Raw genomic sequence first — 22,163 nt, 5'->3', positions numbered from 1 at the left:
AGCCCCTATCTTTGCGGAAATAAATCAGCGCACGGTGCAAAAGAAGTCGGCAAAGATAAACCGTCACCAAGTGATAAATTCATGTATCATTCTTAGCCTTCGCCGACGTCAACGGGCAACAATACAGAAAAAGGCAACATCCCAACAATAATACCTGAGTATAATGCGTGCAGCAAGAACGAAACAAAAAAGGCTCTCAATCCACCCTTTCACCGTCGACAACAGAACCTAACCAAACACTCACAATGGCATTGTCAACACATCACCGTGGCATTCATTGAACTGGTGCAATCGACGCCGACGACGCTGCCTGTAACGATGCGACGCGAGACGTCGTTCCTACGCGAGATGCGCCGCCAAACTGGGAAAGCAAGGGAAGACCGTCCACAACAACACCAGACGCAGAAGGCCCAACGCACGATGCTTTGCTGCTGTGCTGTGTTCCGAAGGGCGCGCGCCTGTCCTGTGCTGCTGGTGAATCAGATGTGACATTCGGGAGGGATCGCGAGGTGCTTGATTGTTAGCACACTCCATCATCCTAATTACGGACTCTTCGCCCAAAATCACAAATCCTCAAATAGGGGAGCTAGTTTTTATATTGGTTTGTCGAGTCACAGACAAAAACATTAATTACTTGTGTGCTTCGCCTGTGTTGTGGTATTTTCAGGCGGGTCCTAAAATTAACGCTGTTAGCCGCTATAATGACGGTTAAGTAGTCGATATTAATCTTTATTGTTGTGGAAGAACTAGCGCCGTGAAAGCACAGTATATTCGGACTTTGCATTTGACGATCCGAACAAAATGAGTTGTTAAAATAAAATCACTCACTCTGCTTTTCAAGAATAAACAAGTAGTTTTATTTTTATTACCTCAGGATTAATTGTAATAACGGATGGACTGAAAGTGACGAGAATTCTTTATTTTGTAAAATAATGTTCAGCGTTCAGCTAAAAAATGTAATCAAGAGTATGTGGATTTTTTAATGAAGACTTAACAAGAATGAGCTTTTTAAAAAATATTTACAAGGTCCTCTTTATTCGATTTGTTTTAAGGAACTTTTGATCTTAGTGATCATATCTTGGACAACCTCCAAGGTATTTTTTTTGTTTGGCTTCGTAACCTGTGCTTTACGAGTAATTATTGTTGGATCATTTTAACCTCCCCTCCTGCATGGGCACTGCGAACCATTCTACATAATATAGACCAAAATGCCCAGTTGAAAGGGCTTTGAATGTCTGAATACGAATTTCACGTCTTGTCCCTTCGCCAGTTCCAGGTGGTCATAACGCAAAATGATGCTCATCATCAGGACAGATAAATAAACCTGAAGAATCTCAATAATGGCCTTCTTTTTTCTGAAATTACAAAAAAAAAACGTGATCACTTCAATTTTCTTTCGTCTGACCAAACAAGAAACAAACATACTCACGGAGAAATTCTCTTGTGGTCATATTGATCAATTCAATTTACACTTGTGGTTTGTCAGTATATTGAGATTTTTTACTCATTAAAGCGATTTATTTTATTGATCAAATCAAGTACGGGTCCCTGATGTTCCTTAAATTTAAGGAATATAGTGCTATTACTACATTGCACTTATCCAAACTGACAAATATGTCCTTGCTAAAAAGTTAATGGCCATCGCATAATTTTATAATGAAAAATTTAAAAATTCACTTGAAACATAGGCACATTATGTTTTTTTGCCTGTAGTTTAACAGTCGATTTCTTTTTACTTCCCTAGCGTATGCTAAGAAAGTATTGTAATCGGATCCATCGGGCGACTCGTTACTTTTATGTTTGCTCTACGTTTCATGACCCTAGAATACAAAAACATAGGTTTTCCGTTTCCGTCTGTCTGTCTACCATCTGTCGTCTGCCGTTTGTCCGCGTCTGTGTCGATTTTTATTAGACAGAAGATCTTCTAAACTACCAAATGGATTGTAGCCAAATTTCGTACCTATATTAGGAATTTTGTGTAGATCGTAAAACGCTCACCAAAATTTGTCTGATCGTTCCCGCCAATGATGATATGACGTCATCTCCAACTTTTATAATAGTAAATGTTATTTAAATTTTATAAAATAACATACACTTCTACTTGTAATTTATAAATCCGTGTAAGTGTTCGCCCTAAACATCCAAATGTCAAATGGGAATTGGATCAGAACAGCTCATTTTCAAAATGTTTATTCCGCAAACGTGCGGACTGACATTATTATATATTATAACTGGTCCATACTTTTTGAAGGCAACTTAACAAGGTACAGGTATCAACAATTTTTGTAAAATGATTTGCCCTGGCTAGTGGATTATTTGAATTTGATTATAAATAAGGTCACTGTACCCTATATGGCTTACCTAAGCTTTGAGATTTTTTTTAAATTTTGTAAGAAGTTGAAATGGAAGAGTAATGGTGGGAGTTGAAAGAGGTTACATTTTTGTACATACTTTTCAAATTACAGACATTTTCAAAATTTTAGAGCCCGACAGTACCCACTCTCCTACTCGTCAAGCCATCCAACTTCTTGAATGTACTTGTGTAATGTAGAGGGTAGGAATTGCCTGATTTTTGTCATACTAGGTCAGATGTTCCCTAGTATGAATTCCCTGTAAGAGGCTAGCGCTGGACACTCACGAAGAATGTGCTCAGCTACTTACTCTTCCTCTCCCTCTCTACATCCACGACAGACTGGGTCTGTTACTGCGCCTATCGTGTGTAGATGTTTGTTAAACTGGTAATATCCTGTAAGGAATCCTACCAGAAGCCTTAGAGACGTCCTCACTGCCGCTTCCTCTATGTAAAGGTTAATAAGAGATGCTAAGCAAAGAAGTGTCTCCAAAGCCACTGTGGAAGTGGTTCTCATTGCTCCTGTAACACTGAGACCCGCCATTCTCTGCACGTGTAGCACATCATCGGTCTGACTAGTGCCGTATAGATGCAGAGCACGATCTTGGGGTTTAAACGTCTTACGACATTGCTAGAAAGGCAAACATGCTTTTTCCACCTTATCATCTACATGCTTTTACCAGTTCAGTCGCCAGTCCAATACAACTCACAGGTATTTAGTAATAATAATAATAATAATCGGTTTATTTTCAACAGGTGATATTCACCTAATTACAGGAAAAACTAAAAATTACATAAATGTAGGTATGACTTAATAATATTTTTAATTTAAGTAGGATACAATAATAAAAATAAAAAAATAAAAAGAACTAAAAATTAAGAAAATCTGTGATTCTGTGGGGTCCGTTAACTTGGCACCACCAAGTTAATGAATTTTACTCAAAAGCTAGCACCTCGTTGTTCTAACCTAGCACCAGCTAGCACCACCAATCAAAAAGCTAGCACCACCTAATTATTGAAATAAGAGCCTTTTACTTTCGGGGGGGGGGCAAGTTAACGCTAGCCCCCCGACATTATTTAATTCTCATGAAAAGTTGGTCCGAGGTAGTTTAGACCTAGCACCAGCTAGCACCACTAGTCTCATAGCTAGCACCACTCTGCAAGTATTAAAAAAAAATTAAAAACCAAAAAAAAAGTAGCCCCCACTTTTTTTTCTTTAATGGTAAAAATCAGTAGGTTATAGTCTAGAGCTAGCACTCGCTGGATCCATTAAAAAAAAGTGTATTTTTATTCAATAAAGCCATGTAATAAAGGGTTATTTTCGGGGGGGGCTAAGTTAACGCTAGCCCCGCAATATAATTTAAAGACAATGAAAAGCTAGCACCTAATAGTTTAGAGCTAGCACCAACTAGCACCATTAGTCTTATAGCTAGCACCATTAAACAAACTAAATAAAATAATTGAAAAGCCCTGAAAAAATAACTCGCATCTATAATTCCCAATCGTGGCCGGAAATAAACTATCTTTGAAAATTAATACATTACAATCATCCATTACTTATAAAAAGTCATGTTTTCTGCATTGAACAGAACTTAATATCTACATTATCTACATATTTAATTAAATTACATCACTTGCGTTCAAATCGTTCTTCATTTATTTCAACACACTAAAAATTAGGCCATGATAAATGCGATCATTTAATTTTTTTCCACAGTCATACATTTGACTGACATTACGTAAATAACAAATTTGAAATAACAAGCGAGACTATAAAATTGAAGTCATTTGTAATTTATAAATCCGAAATTAATGACGAAAACCTTTGTAAACTCTAAATTCCTAAAAATATTATTAAAATAATTTAAAATCCTAGAAACTTAACAGACAATGTGTCTAGAAGTCAAGTACAAATTATGAAGTTTTACTATCCGTAATAATAATCCGTATTTTGGGGCAAGCGTCTATTCTTTAGTTTCGCGCTTAGTAATACTTCAGGTATACGGACAAAATAGCATTTGTGAACAGTTTGGTGGGCCTTGTAGATCCCTACTACACTTATACAATGAATATTTGTTTGAATAACACGCTTTAGAAGCAGCTTATTTTCAAGTTAACGCAAATTCATTACTTATTACTAACAAACACATTATTCATTTTAATAAGAACTAATTTAGTTTTTTGTATCGATAGTGGTTTATTGGAGTTAACACTTTAACCATAGTTCCTTTATTACAAATTTTATTACAAATTTGTAATAAAGAAGCTCTAACTTTGTTGTTGCGACGGTAATATTCTTATAAGATCGTAAAATTAGCATCATATTGTCCCGTAGTAATCTTGTAGTGCAAACTGTCGTCGTCAAAACGGACTCTTCTTAATCAGGGAAACTGTAATTCTTCCATTAGTTCTACTCCGTGCCGATATACACGGTGAGTCACTAAACGGGTGCTCCTCGATATCTCAAATAACTGTACAACCTTAGTGTTTGATTTTTTTCCAATCACTAATAATAATAATAATATAATTAATGAGATAGTGAGGACCGCGCGTTTAGTGATTCGGAATTGGAAAATGGTACAGCCAACGAGCTGTGAATTTAAAAACCGGCTTTTTTTTTCTAGTAGTGATAACTATGGATGGTTCTAATTATCATTAAAGTTCGTATTAGTTTTCAGAAAGGGATTGTGAAGACACGCTTCTTTCAGAGCGTAGTCAGACATCTACTCCCCTCAATGCCGGGTCGGATATCCCTAATTACCAGTACGCGGGAATTTATCTCACCGCTGCAATCCCCCAGCTCAAGTAAGGTGTGTTTTACGGCGAGTAGCAGGGACGCTTTGAGCTGGTCCACAAGGTCGTAGCCAGTGCGTCGCTAGGAGTGTTTACAGCTAGTAAAAAAACTATTTCTATATTACTATATTACTTCAAATAATAATACTCGATGCACTTTTTAATTTTTCAACCATAGGACCACAGATTTGTGATCTTGAAATGTTATATTATGTTGGTATGGTCCAAAAGAAAAATATATTTGTAATCAAACTATCGCCGGGACAGCACTGGATCTAACGTATGAGATACAATTGACCAGTAAAGTGAATGACGCGCGAAATTTGAACTCAGTTCATAACACGAGACCCGAATTTCAGTTCCCCGTGTAATCCTTATGGGTGAAATCGAGGCGTCATTTTAACGCTTAAATTCTACCATTAAAGTAATTTTCTTATATATACCACTACTTGTACCATTAAGACTGATATTTTTACTGTTGATCTTGATATCAAACACGAACGGAACCGGTGGTATTTAATAAATATTTGAATTCAACTTTTACCACTACATTTGCCTCGAACGTATGTCGCACAGTGGTTCATACTGCCATTGACTTCCCCCTCCACATAAATGGCTTTGATTTTCACATGCTAGAGATACGGCTGTGAATTAAAAATAATACAGGGTTTTCATAAATGATTATAGGGTCGCAGTAGGTTATGGATGTGTGCCGCCTTTCGCTTTATGTGTACTTTACTAAATGTGTCCTTGAGCACGACAAGCACCACATGCATCTGTATAACTGGTTGCCTAAATGCTTCATGATTAAATATCGAAAACGCATGCGTCAATACACATGTGACTAACATAACAAGGCGATACTGGCGATAACAAGTGAAATTTTTGGTTGGCTGTTGATATACACACGCACAAATTCCAATAACTAAATCATCCACGGAAAAAGAAGTTCCACGTTTAGGAGTATATTTGTAATGAAGTGCAGGAGGCGAAGCGCCCGTGTGTCCTTTCAAAAAGTTAGCACGCGTTGGTGACCATAAAAAGTTAGGTTATGTTAGCAACGGCTGCAATGCTGCAATTAAAGAATGCACGAATGCGAAATTTAACAAATTTTTGTGGCAAAAGGAAGCATTTGCATAACATTTGAAGATGAGGAACGTGATCAAAAGATGCTGTAGAAGAGCTTTGCACAAACAGTTTGTGCGAAATCGAGAAGCGCGTGTTCTGCGCGATGTTACGGAGTTAGATAAGCGCAAATGTAGTTCATTTTCAAACTGTTTTTCAGAAGTTGAAGGCGCATTGATGACCAGTGGGACCAAGGGCCTTTGGTGGTTAAATATGCCTTTATATACATGGACACCAGATGCATGTGCTTAGAAAGATGATTTTTGATTAAGAACTCAGAGCAAGAGTCTCTTTAATGGTGTATACAAATTTGACAAACAACGCATTTTAATGTCTGATAACTACATTTCCTATCCATCAGTTCTACTTCATGAAAGTTAGTTTTGGTTTGTGAGTGCATTAAATGTTTTACAGCAGATTCTTTAGCTACATTATCAAAACTTATCTGGGTGGCAAGTTTATGGGACTTACTGACCAAAAGGTCATGGTGAATAGCTGTAAGTCATAAAGTAGATGAAATTCTTGACCAAGATGTATCCTTCAGTAGTTTCTTCAAAGTGTCTAAATATGTTTCCAGCCCTCTATTGGTTTACCACCAAAATATTTGTATTTCAAAGCTCTGTGCAAAGATTTGGCGTGCATGTTGGTGTTAATGCCTGCGTTCTTTTGATAACACTGGGCCCATGACTTCATGCGCTCTTTATTTTGAAAGTAGTAAGTGTTTAAATAATTCACAAATTTACTTTTTACCAAAAATTTAATCAGCTCTTGCTTCAGTCTTATAAATTTATTTTCATCTGTTTCTTTTAATACATAATCTAATTTTGTAAGAATCTGATTTATTGTTCCAGGCATTCCAATATGTAGCTGTAACTATCATCTGTCATGAAATAATTGGGTACCAAAACCGATATTAATGATTTTATTTCACCAACCAGAACCTCTTATATGTTGGTGTCCTTTCAGTTGGACAGAATAAATGTTACTGGATAATCAATATTTTTATCATCTAACACATGGACTTGTGGTCAATTCAATGTCATAGAGGTTTGTCCCATGTGTGCCATCTACACAAATGATTTTGGCGCCATATTTTTTTAACATATACTCCAGCCCACTGTACATGGAAGCTAATGCAGTCATTTTTGTGCAATTTTTCATGTTCTGATGCACAACAAGATTTTCCTTACTTCATTTACCAGATATATTATTTTTTCTGCAATGTGGGGAATGTCTTTCATAGTCAGAAGATTAAATCTGGTACATGAACTGAGTTCTAGATTTTTAACAGTTTCAATTATTTTTTCGTGTGTTAGACCAGTGTGAATTTGTTCAACTAGATATGTCATTTCTTTTGTAGTCAGAGGTTGACAGCGAAGATCATTGTGATGAACAACATGAATAGCAATAAACTGAACAAGTACCACTGAGGAAGAATGATCAAAGTGAGCTGTAATTCGTGAAGGACAGACTCCTTGCATTTTGATACTGCCACTAGTTTTAGGAGCTCGTATATTACATTTACTAACAGACTTTGCTAGATTACTTCTGACATTCATAGTAGAAAATAATAATCCGTCATATAAAAGAATTAGTTTTTAACTCTAAATCTGCTTTTCGTGTAAAAAAATTCTTCCGTTTTCTTAAATTGTAGATCCTTTACTTCCAACTCAATGTTATAAACGATGTTGAAATGATTCGTTAATAAGTGAAAACGCTGAAAGTTTTCAAAGCATAGCGGACAAATTATTCTGCTAGTTTTTAATATTTTTGAAATTGTCGCCGTGAAAATATCTTAGATGTCGATTTGTACTTGAAATTATTTCACACAATAAGCACATTTTGTTAACACTTCAAACTTTTGGATGCTCATACTGAAATATGTTTTGTCATGTCTAGTGCTTGTTTTTACTTAATAAAATAATAGAACTTTATCTGTCCATTGTCCTTTTCATAAAAATTACACGAAATTCTTTAATTAGCCACAAAACAATAGTATATTACAAAATTAATATTTCACTTCCCGCCACAAAAGTACATATTCAACGAAAATGTATAAACGTAAAAGATAAAAATCCAAATATAACTTTGACTGCTGGGTAGCTTCTAAACCCTCATCGTAGAGTCATATAAAATCAAGGACCACCAGATGGGTGAACGGACACGGATAATAATCAGAGTTTTTACGGTTTGAGATTTCATTCAGTTCTATCAAAAATTTTATTGTACATAATGAATAGGTATTTAGAACGTAGTGTGATTTCATTTTAAGTATCAAGCTTCAAAATATACTTTCGTTGCTAATTTTAAAGACTAGTTTTTGATTTTTGTTGTTTTTTTTGTGTACAGATTCGTTTCAATGCAAAATTAGGTCACCCACATAGAATTTGAACATTTGAAATTACGCGGGCGTAATTTGTTACACTTATGCGCGGAACTCCAACATTCTTGATAGTCAATTTGTTGTTAAAAATAAAAATAATTCATAATGGAATAAACAAACAAATTTATTGTGGTTAAACATCACAGTAAATGTTGAAAATGTTCACCATTTAGTTCAAGGCACATATTCACTCTCTTTTTCTTACTTTCAAAAATGTTCTGTAACATCCTTCCATCAATGCTTTGAACCCATTGTTCAATTTCATGTTGCAACTCTGCCAAGTTATTCATTTGCCGTTGAAACACTTTGTCTTTCAAATATCCAAATATTGAAAAGTCCAATGGCGTAAGATCTGGGGAACGTGGTGGAAATGCACGCTGCACTCCTAAACTTATTACACGATCGTCATAATGTTATTGTAAATATTCCAATGTAGCACGTGCAGTGTGTGCAGTCGCGCCGTCCTGTTGAAAGTACCCTAACTGCAGCTCTTCGTCATCAAGTTGTTGAATAAATGGTTCCAAAATCTGTTGCCTATACCTCTCTCCAGTCATAGTATCATGAAAGAAAATAGGTCCATATATTCGTCTACGAGAAACTGCCAACCAATTTTTAAAGGATGAAGAGGCGTCTCTACAAAAACATGTGGATTTTCCGCGGACCAAATTCTAAAATTTTGCGAATTGACATAGCCAGATAAATGAAACCATGCTTCATCACTAAAAAATGTAAGATCCAGTAACCCATCATCATGAAAAGTATTCTGAAACCAATTGCAATATTCTACGCGGCGTGGAGGATCTATTGGTAAAAGTTGTTGCACAGTAGTTATTTTGTAAGGATGCATATGCAATCGTTTTTTTACTACTTTGTGACATGTGGTTACGGGAACTCCTGACTGTTGAGATAATCTTGTCAAAGATGTTTGGGGATTCTGCTCGAGTCTTTCTCTCAAATCATCCACAACTTCCTCAGATACTGCAGGTCTCCCAGAAGATTTCCCTTTGTTGACATTGCTAGTGCGAACAAATCTGTTGATGACATCTCTAATGTGAGCCTTTAATGATGTTTCTTGAATTTCCAAATCAGGGTAATTGGCCAGATATTCTTGCTTACAAGCGGCTACAGAATACAGCCACGCTCCGTCTACGAATGTCCCATTGCGATAATAAGACATAACGATGAAAGTGTTTTGCTCAACCGAATAAACCATTTTCACGGTCTTCGCTTCGAGCACAAAGTTTTCGCACGCAAGCACCAAGAGCCTTGAGAAAGGCTATTTTGTTGTTTTAAACTTGGATCAACGAGAATTACTGTAAATCACACTTGGAAAGTGGTAGAACAATAAAAGCGATGATTTTAAGTGACAGGTTACAAATGACAAGCACAATGACAAGTGAGAACTGTCAAATGAGACAATTTCAGCAAAGCGGCATTTTTGAAATCCATGGCCAACTACGCCCTTAGAATCATTTATGAAAGCCCTGTACATAAAGGAGATCTCATATTTGCAAATGTTTTCAATCAATTGCCAAATTTTGATTTAACAATCATCAATCCCAAGCTTTTTTCTTTTCACACTTTTTGGTAGAAAATGAAAAACTTAGCATTCGTGATTAAACCTTTCATGTACAAGTAAAAATCGCTTTCATTTTAGTACGAATTGGGTCTGAAACACCCATTTAAAAAAAAACACAATTTCAAGACCAATTTATTTCAAAACAAAAAAAATATATTCTACAATAAAAAATTGCACCGCCTAATGCAAAATCTGATTCACTTTTGGTGAAAAACTGACCCACAAACTGTTATATTGATGGGCCATTTAAATAGTCCTCGGACACTAATAGTTCTTCGACACTGTGAAGTAGATTTTCTTCAGATCTTTCTGGTTCAGGTCCCAATAGCCAAAGCAGTGCTTCGCTCCCATCAGTTTGTCGTAAGCTTTCATAAAGTTGTACCTCAACATTAGCTGTTTTTAGGTTGACTTGGGGATTAAAAGAATTTTCAGAGATCACAGCTCTGACCTCGGCTGATTCACTTTTCTTCAGATGTACGTCCCAAGAACGCAAATTATTGGTCCAAAATACATTATAACGCCCGTGTAGGGCAGGTGTAGCCATATGGTGATATACAAATGCACCTCTTGTGGTTTCACATGTTGCCTCTCTTAAGGAATATCTATGCAAAATAAAACAAAATACCTCATAATTGTACTTGATACAGAATTTATCAATATACATTAACTTACCATTGGCTATTTCGCATTCTAGCTCGAATAAACTCTCCAAGCACATTTAATTCAGTATACCAAGTGACTTTCACTGCATTATTTGACTGCAAAGAATTTTCTCCGTTCACAATGCATTTCCGATCGTCAACAAAAAAAAATGGTAATTGCCCGTATTGTTAACACATGTCTTTCTGTCATTATTAATAACAAATACAATAAAACCAGTCCACAGACATATACAACCTAATGTGAACCAATATCACAGAACTAATATATCATCCAAAAATTGTGATTATGATTGTTTGTTGTGATGAAAATACGAAATCAACTGTCATATTTTGGGGATTTTCACGATCCAAACGTCACTAGCCCTCCAAAATATTCGCGTTCCTTTTCTGTTCGGCGTGTTTCTGGATTTTCCGTTTCACTCATGCGCAAGGCATTAGAAACGATGTACGTTACTTTGATGAACAACGTTGTTTTTAATTTGCGATATTTCTTTAACACAAGCTTTTTATATAGTTAAACCTTTAGTAACAGGAAGATAATTGTACAGTCTTTATCGCTTGTAGCATGAACTAGTTAAGATTTCTACCTGTGCGGTGTATTTTGTCTGTAAAATCAAGCTCCCATAAGAAATCCATAGTAAAATTTTTGAATTATGAACTGCCGCGCATTCTAAATTCTAACCTTACTTTACTGGTCAATTCCGCGCGTTGCTAATTACAGACACTGCATACTGTCGGTACTTTTCTACTATGACTATGGGACAGCAAATAAAATAAATAATTTCCAGAAAACATATATTGTAGGTAAATATTTAAAAATAAGTTCGGCTTAACTGTAACTCCATTTTTTCTTTTAAGTAAATATAGATATCTATACTGTGCCTGAATACTTTGATGTAGGCAACATGTAATACACATCAGAAGCATCTTTGATCAATCTGTTAATCTTTTTAAACTAATAATTACAGCACAAAACAACAACACAAAAATCATACTATGTCATAAATGAGAACAAAGATGTCGGACAACTAATAATGGAAAATTGAAACAAAATAGAACGTAATTTATTCAATCCTTTGACGAATATAAAGAAAAGAAAATAAATAATATGTTTCTTAATAATAGGGTGGTATTGTTAAAACTGCTCGCCTTTTCTATCTTCACACAGCGCTATCCTGTGTTCAAAATTTCTACATAGTCTATTTAGAATCTCGGGTGTTAAATTAAGATCTGTACGACACCACACGATCCTTTTGCGCAAATGATCTTCATTTTGAATTGGAAGGGCTGAAGTGGTATGGATGAAATCAGTTTGCCCTCAGGACGTTAAAAACCGAACTCTGAGTAATCTGCATTTGTCTTCCGATCTGCTTTTGACTCACGTGAGGATTTTCTCTATAATTTCAAACAAGGCAGTTTCATTTTCTGGCATTGTTACTGTAAGATGCCTAACTTTAGTTTTCTTAAATTGATCAACTTCTCTTAAGCTTTTTTCGAGTTTAATAAATGTTTGGTTAGAAGGAATTGTATCGCCTGGCATATAGATGAACGACAGCCTCAAAATTTCCATAACATTTTGCCAAAGTTAAAAGCATATTGGTTTTTTTCGGAATTCAAAAACGTTATTAGCAAAAGTTGAAAATAATTTGACTGCTACAAGAAATTTAAGAGGAAGTTATTTATGAAAAGTAAAATGTGTTGCCTATTCAGACTTATCCAGGTGTGAACAGATAAAATAATCACACTTTATCTTAAATTTGTTTTACGGCAGCTATAAAGTAATACAAATTTACAACTAGTTCCAACTTACTCATCTAATGTAATAGAGGTTACCACTTTAATAATACTTGTGATTTAAAAAAGAGAGAGAAAGAAAATAGGAAAATACTGGGTACAGCTTAACAAAAAAAAATGCACTTATAAAAACAACATTCGTGATTCCTTTACAAAACTATAATGTATAAAAAAAGCAACATGCAACATATTAAATGTCAAACATCTTCAAGTTTTCGTTGTGAAGAAATGCATATCCTACAAAAGGTCCAAAAGAGCTGGTTTTCGACTCCCTCGGTATCCAGTAACACCGCATTAATTATAATTTTGATTTTTGTGGAAAATTTGTTTAAGAATATCCGGTAAACGTGACGTCAGTTCATTTGTGTGAGTATGTACACTTAATGGTTAGACTAATAAATATGGACTTTTTAAATCTATAATTCTTTATAAATTTCTGGTTTTACATGAACCACATCATTGTTGTACAATATGTTGGTCCACACAATTTGTTAGTTAATATATATTAACTATGAGATATGTTAGAGAATAATTTGCATTTTAACCAATAGACACTATATTTCGTCTATTTCGAAACTAAAGAATAGACGCTTGCCCCAAAATAGGGATTATTACTACGGATAGTAAAAATTCATAATTTGTACTTGACTTCTAGACACATTGTCTGTTAAGTTTCTAGGATTTTAAATTATTTTAATAATATTTTTAGGAATTTAGAGTTTACAAAGGTTTTCGTCATTAACCTCGGATTTATAAATTACAAATGACTTCAATTTTATAGTCTCGCTTGTTATTTCAAATTTGTTATTTACGTAATGTCAGTCAAATGTATGACTGTGGAAAAAAATTAAATGATCGCATTTATCATGGCCTAATTTTTAGTGTGTTGAAATAAATGAAGAACGATTTGAACGCAAGTGATGTAATTTAATTAAATATGTAGATAATGTAGATATTAAGTTCTGTTCAATGCAGAAAACATGACTTTTTATAAGTAATGGATGATTGTAATGTATTAATTTTCAAAGATAGTTTATTTCCGGCCACGATTGGGAATTATAGATGCGAGTTATTTTTTCAGGGCTTTTCAATTATTTTATTTAGTTTGTTTAATGGTGCTAGCTATAAGACTAATGGTGCTAGTTGGTGCTAGCTCTAAACTATTAGGTGCTAGCTTTTCATTGTCTTTAAATTATATTGCGGGGCTAGCGTTAACTTAGCCCCCCCCGAAAATAACCCTTTATTACATGGCTTTATTGAATAAAAATACACTTTTTTTTAATGGATCCAGCGAGTGCTAGCTCTAGACTATTAACCTACTGATTTTTACCATTAAAGAAAAAAAAGTGGGGGCTACTTTTTTTTTGGTTTTTAATTTTTTTTTAATACTTGCAGAGTGGTGCTAGCTATGAGACTAGTGGTGCTAGCTGGTGCTAGGTCTAAACTACCTCGGACCAACTTTTCATGAGAATTAAATAATGTCGGGGGGCTAGCGTTAACTTGCCCCCCCCCGAAAGTAAAAGGCTTTTATTTCAATAATTAGGTGGTGCTAGCTTTTTGATTGGTGGTGCTAGCTGGTGCTAGGTTAGAACAACGAGGTGCTAGCTTTTGAGTAAAATTCATTAACTTGGTGGTGCCAAGTTAACGGACCCGATTCTGTGAAAAAAAAAAGATCAGTTATATTTCAATAACTGAAACAACAGCCTTTGAAATTGCAGCTATGGAGTTAGAGTAAATATCGCACACACAATTTATGTTATTAGCTATATCGGACGTTAGTGCCACTGGAGACCTAACTAAGAAATTCGTTAATTCGTTACATTTGGATATATTAAGTGTTAAACGATTTTCCTTGCACCATTCCAATAATTGATTCAGACCACTTTGCAAAGCTAAACAGTCACCAACTGATTTTATTTCAAAGAAGAGTTTCATATTATCAGCATATAATAACTTTTCACAATGAATTTCGTCAACTATGTCATTAATAAACAAAAGGAACAAAAACGGACCTAGGTTAGACCCTTGGGGCACACCGGAGGTAGGAGAGAAATTTGAAGAGTGAAAATTGCGGTATTTAACAAACTGGACTCTGTTAAATAAATAAGATTCCAGAAGTGACAACAAGGACTGAGTGAAACCAAAATGATATAACTTGTTTAAGAGAATGAAGTGGTCAATTTGGTCAAAAGCTTTTTGAAAATCGGTATAAATTACGTCCCCTTGGCTTTTACGATCTATTGCTTCGGACACAAACTGGCTGAAGTAGGCTAAATTTGTGATAGTAGATCGCTTTTCAGCAAAACCGTGTTGTTCAGGGGATACTAAAGTATTTGACATTGTTCGAAGGTTGAAGCGTTGTATTCAATAATTTTGGCATCTGCAATTTTCTTTCTGTAATTTTCCTTCTCCTAGTGAACAGCATTAGTTTCGTCTTCTCTCCAATTACGGAGAGGATGTGCTTGCCGCGCCATTCGTTGACACGTAATGTGTCTGCGTTTTTTTCCGTTTGCAAAATGACTAGATCATCTGCGTATCCAATTGTGTGGTGGCCGCGATGATTAAGGCGTCGTATCAGGCTGTCGACGACAGTGTCCCACAGAACAGGAGAAAGTACTCCTCCCTGGGGCATCCGCTGTCCACAACAACCTCGCTCTCAGTGCCACCTACATTAAACAGTACTTCCCTATACCTCAGCATACCAGTCACCCACCTACTCAGGGTGGAGTCTACGTCGTGCCCCTGTAGGGCTAGTCCTATGCTTTTGAAAGTCGTTTTATCAAATGTACTTGAGTAGTAGAAATGTTCAATATCCAAGAACATTTCTAGGGTGGAAAGTTTGTTCCCCATCGCCGACTTTATATAATTTCCAACACTTGGTGTGTAAAGCCGTATCCATGGATCTTCCTGGGATGTAGGCATGTTGGTTCGAATGTAGAGGTTGCTTATTTAAAGCGGTCTCCCGAATCTCTTTTTCGCTTAGTCTTTCTAGCGTTTTCAGCAAGATTGATGTTTAGCTAATTGGTCTATGCGATTTAGCCAAGGTGTAATCTTGTCGTCCTGGCTTGGTATAAAGATTACTTTTACTTTTCACCATGCATTTGATATGCAGCTAAAAACCACACACGCCCAAAGTATTGGCTCCAAGATAGAGCGTAATCTGCTCATTCTCCTCTGCAGAGGGACAGAATAGATGCCGTCCACTCCCTGCCGGGATTATTAGAAAATATTCCTCCCAACCTCCTACAAAAGTTGTGATTTCAGCAGGACGGGACACCATACCTCAGTATCACAGAATCTTTAGGAACTATTTTGATGAGGCTCTTGCAAATAAATGGATTGGCAGTGGCACTCTGAATGTATAGTCCCCCTCATGATCACCTTCAAATGAGGTGTTTGGTCGGGAGGTATCCCCTCCAATCTGAAGGGGACCGCTTGACTGCAAAATTTTGTTAAAAAGTTTCAAGTGATAGGTCGGCGAATTCATCGCACGGGTTCTATTTTTGTAGTACGCTAAAAGTAGATTCCTGTTTTTTTACCTTAGTGCCCCTGCCGAAAGAAAACAAGCTTTCCCCAAAAAGAAAAAAGTTAACTGTTCTTTTATTTCACCTATCAAATATTACTGAGACCCACGACGGGTTCTACTAGAACAGGAAAAAGAGCAAAAAAGGCAACTTTGAGATCACTATTTAAAAGAATTTGGAAGTTATTATTTTTAGAGTCGCAGATGGAAGCTTTCTACGCCACTGTGTGCTACCCACTAGAATGTCAGGTCTTAAAGATTTCCAAACATCATGTTACTCCAAAGTTTGGAAGTTCATATTGTTACGATGTACGGCGTAGGTAAAACTCAACAATTTATTTCTTACTAACTCGAATATACACGAATAACTCGTACAGCGATTATGTACAAAATAACTTCGGCGTAACTTGTCTGGACACTCGCTGAACTCGACGTGATGACTTCATGAATGTCTCCTGTTCCCGAAGGAGAACTCTATTTAAACCTATGCGTGCTCTAGATGGATCCAGAACGCCGCATCGAGAGTTTTCTGGGCCCGCAATCGAGAGTGCCGGTAAGCCGCTCCACGCTTGCCTTTGTAGAACGCCGCTTCGACACCGTCAGCAATGATGACTCACCCATCAACGCCATACGTACGTCCAGAAAGCCATAGGCGTCGTACCGGGACGGCGTAAGGGTGTATTTCGTAACAATATGTTCTTTCCTGATACCAACAAGTACTGCACAGGAACATAGAAGATGCTCGTGGGTCTCACTGTTCTCCAACCACATTCTGTATGTACTATCCGAAGTTATACCTACTCATAGTACACATCTGTTTGTTTAGTGGGTTGTTTTCAGTTAACAGCCCTACTACAATTCGGAGAACTTTTCTCTACAGTCTCAGTAGCTTTTCACTACATTTCTCATCAGACCCTTCTACTATGAACAATCCTGAATGGCGCAAGTTGAAGGGCCGCTATCCTTGAAAATTGCTTAATCTGGGGCTTTGCGTTTTTTTTTGGCGCTTTTAGGAACTCGTAGAGCCGGTTCCGTTCCTACAAAACCACTATTTTACTAGAACGTTTCTTCTTTCAACTGGAAGCAACGGCGATCACTGTTGAGACTGGCCTCTGCGCCTAATTGTATGCTACAACACCACCGGCACGCTTCAGGTTGAAGACATCGCAGACCTCGTAGAAGGTAACAGGGCCGTCATCGCAGCTGGCGACTTCAACGCCAAGCATTAGGACTGGCACAGCCGACAGAACATCACGAACGGAAGACGACTCCGAACCTTCCTCCAGAGTAGCGCACAGAGAGAAGCCAACGTTCTACCACCGATCTCGACCGACTGCACCAAGTGGACGTAACCGTAGTCGACAAGCTCCACTCCGACCACCTCCCGGTGAATATACGCATCAGGAACAAACCCAACGATCCTGCGACCAATACAATCACAACCACGGAGTGAACGAAATTCGTCGAATATATCAAGGACAACTTTGGTGTGTTTGACACGAATTTTGAGAGTAGTGAGCAAATCGAGAGAACAACTCTGGACTACGAAAATCGTATCCGAGCCTCCATCGACGCGACCTCAATTCGACGCCCTGCACGGCCATTCAAACGGCCCGCGTTACCACAGCGTATCGCGAATCTCATCAGGGAAAAGAACAAAGCGAGAGGAACTGCACGACGAACCGGAGAACGAGGCGATCAGACTGCAGCGAACGGCCTCCAATGGGAAGTCCGGCAAGCACTGTTCAATCTTAAGAACGAACAGTGGGAACAAAGACTCGAGTCCTTCAAGAACCAATCGATCTGGAAAATGGCCAAAGCGCTGAAAAGCGACAAGAGGCCACTTCGACCGATTCACAGCGCGAACAACGGCATCGTCTTCACAGATGAGGACAAAACCGCCGCCTTCGCCTACAGTCTGGAAAACCAGGGATCGACAAACATCGACCTTGACGTAGACGACGAGCACATGGACCTCGTCGGAGGAGCCGTCGAAGAACTTCGATCGGCAGAACGCAACGAAGACACGCTCATCCGTGCAACCGATCCGGATCAAATCCGAGGCATCATCCGAAACCTCAAGCCCAGAAAAGCTCCAAGTCCCGAGCACATCCCGAAGTTCTCCAGACGAAAATCCTCCGACAGGCTTTCAACACCCCCTGGTTCGTCAGGAACATCCAGCTGCTCCGGGAGGCCAATCTTCCGACGCTGAAGGAATTCCTGAACTAAATCGCTCTCCGATTCTTCAAGAAAGCCGAAGACCACCCCAACCGTGCTGCGAGAAGCCGTCGACTACGAGTTCGACGAAGAAGCCCCCGAAGTCGCAAGCGGGCCCGCAGTGCGCTGCTCGAGGACCAAATTGGGGTGTAAGACCACACGCCGTCTCCACCGACAGGTCGCTTCCGGCCTCCCCCATACCCCCACCGCACCGCATCCGCAGAACTGCAGAACTAATGCCAGCGCAAGGCTCTTTTTTCTCTGTTTCAGATCTCCAGCGGCGTCAAGAACCGTGAGGTAAAGCCGATGATGGGGGCCACCCCGTAGGCGCAAATCAATAACTCGACCGAACTTGGTAGCACAGCACCTCTGTGTCAACCCAAGAAGCACGATCCGGGTGAAAGAGACAAAGTTCTGGTACCCAAGCAGAAGAAGGAGGGGTTTTAGGGTGGTATACAATTTATTGATCTATTGGAATCCCTCAGTACCCTGTGGCCAAGGAAGTGGCAAGAACAAACACAGTGGTCTCCTTAAGGCATCCCCCCCCCCCACCAAAAAAAAAGATTCGGAGCAGTCCACGGCAGTCCAGCGAGTAGAGCTGCCGATCAATCGTTGCTTGGTAGTTTTGTCAAAAGATGATCGATCCCGTTTTATGATTTTTCTGTCGAGCAACAACCTAGTCAATAGTATGCACAATCCCATTTGACCCCATACACTTGACAAACAACTAAACAGTCGAACAACTAAAAATTAACTGTTGGCGTTTTGTTTGAGAAGCTGACGCTCTTTCAACAACTCTACGGAATCGGCTTTTTCGAGTTGGTATTTATGTTGATTTTTGAAGAAGGGGAAGAATTAAACAATAAAAATTATAGCAATAATAAAAAACTCAAGATGTATTCATAATCCACAAGTGCAGGAGTATGTGTTCTACTGGATGAAATTTAAATAACCTTTGTTGTGCTAAATTCTGAGCAGATGTTGTCAAATTATCGGTGGGGATGATTAGAAAAATTTTGTTTTACCATTTGCACAGTATTTCTAAGTGCTCATTCACAATGGACATAAAGCATAAGGATGTCCTAAGCATTAATGCATAAAAATTTATGTTTAGTGCTCTATGCTTTTATTCGTTCACATTGAGCATAATGCTTAGGACATCCTTATGCTTTACGCCCATTGTGAATGAGCACTTATGCTCATTGTGAACGAACACTAAACATAAATTTTTATGGATTAATGCCTAGGACATCCTTACGCTTTATGTCCATTGTAAATGACCACTAACATACATTAAAATTTGGCCAATCACTTAGATAGTTTCGGAGATTATTTGTTCTAAATAAAAATCGACAGAGACGACAAACAGACAGACAGAAACGTACTCTAGCACTTAAGTTTGTTAGTATTTCATTCTGGACCGCAGCTTTTTTACGCGGTTTGTGGTAACACAATTTATATTTTAGAACCGATGTCCAGTTAAGTTGACCTGGTTTTTTTGATAAATTTCGAAGTTTTTCTGCCATTTATGTGATTATTTTCGAGTATATTCGAAAGTAAAGGCACACCATGCTGCACAGATGGCCTTTTATCGCATTTTATCGTTTTTTTACAGAAATCTGGCCATTTACAAATGGGTATGGGAACCATCTGTATCGCTATCTATGCAAAATACATATTATTTTTTTTTACAGAAATCTGCAAATGTTGAATTATACTTTTGAGCCGCTAGAAAATCATGGAATAATCCCCCAGACTGTACAAATAACCATTCCTTCAGAATTAAATATAAATTTGCGTCCAGTAAAATGGATGCAGTCTGTGAGTAAAAACCACTATGTGCAATAAACTGGACGGCGGTACTTAAAGTGCTAGAGATCATGAAACAGTGAGAAAATATGAAATCAGCCATTCGCCGGATGAACTCTTTTACAATACTTCCTTAGCTTACGCTCGGGAAGTAAAAATTCAAAATTGTAAAGTCTCAGACAAGACTTACATTTAATTATCAGAATAGTATAGTGTGACACAAGAGACAGATATAAAGTGAATTTGAACATTCATTCGACATAACACCATAGTGTTAAGATAAATTTTTACCACAGTGAATTGTGGCTAAACCTGTTGTAATTCAATATATTAATTAAGGCAAAAATTATTACGACTATATCCCATGCATTCTCTGTTTAGCTTACTGTTAAGTATTTGTTTATAAAGGGCGATAAATGTAAGGCGCCCGAGAAACGCTGAGTACTTCAGTTTATATTTTATATATGCCTATTTGTGATCTTAAAAGTTAGTTCGTAATAAGCTTTTAAAACGAACGGATCGCATTTTTAATACACGCACTTTAAGGACAATTGTGTTTTAATTAACCCATTTCCTAGAGGTTATGGGCCCAGTCTACGCGTAAAGTGTGTGTATATCGTGTTACGTGCCGGCGCGACAAACGAAATAAACTGAAAATGGATAACACACGTGTAAAGCGAAATAAACAATCGTTTAAGGGTGAAAAGTATAGTGTGTGGAAATTTAGAATTCGGGCATTGTTGGCTGAGTTGGAAGTGCTACATGTCATAGACAGTGCCGTACCACCAGTGATTGCAAATGAGTGGAAGAAACAAGATTTAACAGCGAAAAATGTCATCGTAGAATATCTCCACGACTCGTTTCTTGATTTTGCGAAAGAGAATGAACAAGCACGAGAGATACTATCCAAACTAGACAATATCTACGCAAGAAGAAGTTTGGCAACTCAGTTGGCGTTAAGAAAACAACTATTAAGCCTGAAACTCCAAGGCGATAACACCTTATTCCAACACTTCACCTGCTTCGATGTCATCATTGCAGATTTAGTTGCAGTCGGAGCCGTGTTAGAAGAGATGGACAAAGTGCCCTATCTACTCTTGACGTTACCGTCCTCTTACGACGGAGTAATAACTGCATTAGAAACCCTGGGAGCGAACAATTTAAGCCTGGCCTTAAGAACGAGCAGTTCTTATTCATCGCAGAGACCCAGTGGGAGTCAAAATAACTTCAAAAGCGTACGAAATACGAAGAAATTTTTCAAAAGAAGGGCACAAAAATTTTGACAAACATCCTCTTCGAAATCTTACTATAAATTATCACATATGAAATGTGAACACTGTGGCCGACGCAATCATCAAAAGGGTGACTGTTATTATTATAAACAGGTGTTGACAAAGCAAGAACAAAATCCAGGTGATAAACAACCACCACAATCAAAGCTTGCGAACACCGACCACTTTGCCTTCATGATGACTGGCTGTGATGAAAATCTACAAAACGACACCCCTACCAGCGTCGTTTTCATTCTCGATTCGGGAGCCACGGACCATATGGTCAACAGAGATGACGTTTTTACCTCCTGGTCTGTTTTGTCACCGCCACTACAGGTTGCTGTTGAGAAAACCGGCGAATTCATGACGGCGACAAAGCGTGGTCTAATCCAGGTTACCACCACGTTAGGTTTTACTGGAACCTTGCAAGACGTGTTATTTACACCCCAGGCTACAACCAACTTACTATCCATTCGTCGAGTTCAAGAGAGTGGTATGAAAGTGGTATTCGATCAGGGTGTTCAAGTACAGGATAAGACGGGTAAAACAATATTAAAAGGTAAGACATATAATGGTTTATTTGGTGTGAAGTTTAGAATTAGTAAAAACATGACTGAGAGTGGAAGTACATTAATGGTCAGAAACAGCGACAATTTT

The 22,163-nt window shown here is 37.7% G+C and overlaps 1 protein-coding gene and 2 long non-coding RNA genes across 4 annotated transcripts in view; 1 reads left to right on the top strand and 2 right to left on the bottom strand.

Moving 5' to 3' along the window:
* The window catches only part of LOC135135394 (hemicentin-1), a 454,269-nt gene extending 453,922 nt beyond the window's left edge, over positions 1–347 (bottom strand). For both annotated transcript variants that reach the window (XM_064064429.1, XM_064064430.1), the window contains exon 1: positions 155–347. The gene's annotated coding sequence lies outside the window, so the exon portion shown is untranslated. The remainder of the gene's footprint in view (positions 1–154) is intronic.
* Positions 348–5,903: 5,556 nt separating this feature from the next.
* Positions 5,904–8,202, top strand: LOC135135360 (uncharacterized). Its single transcript, XR_010281515.1, has 2 exons — positions 5,904–6,982; positions 7,120–8,202. It is a non-coding gene; the product is annotated as an uncharacterized LOC135135360 (long non-coding RNA).
* A 2,143-nt stretch (positions 8,203–10,345) lies between these two features.
* Positions 10,346–11,521, bottom strand: LOC135135406 (uncharacterized). The gene is made up of 2 exons (XR_010281530.1): positions 10,903–11,521; positions 10,346–10,832 (listed from the first exon to the last, which is right to left on the bottom strand). It is a non-coding gene; the product is annotated as an uncharacterized LOC135135406 (long non-coding RNA).
* Positions 11,522–22,163: the final 10,642 nt, after the last annotated feature.

The sequence above is a fragment of the Zophobas morio genome, unplaced genomic scaffold (genome assembly GCF_036711695.1).
Source record: "Zophobas morio isolate AGI-343-1 ecotype UQ-CSIRO unplaced genomic scaffold, CSIRO_AGI_Zmor_V1 ptg000024l, whole genome shotgun sequence".
In the NCBI taxonomy this organism is placed as follows: Eukaryota; Metazoa; Arthropoda; class Insecta; order Coleoptera; family Tenebrionidae; genus Zophobas; species Zophobas morio.
This window is presented reverse-complemented; position numbering and strand designations above follow the sequence as displayed.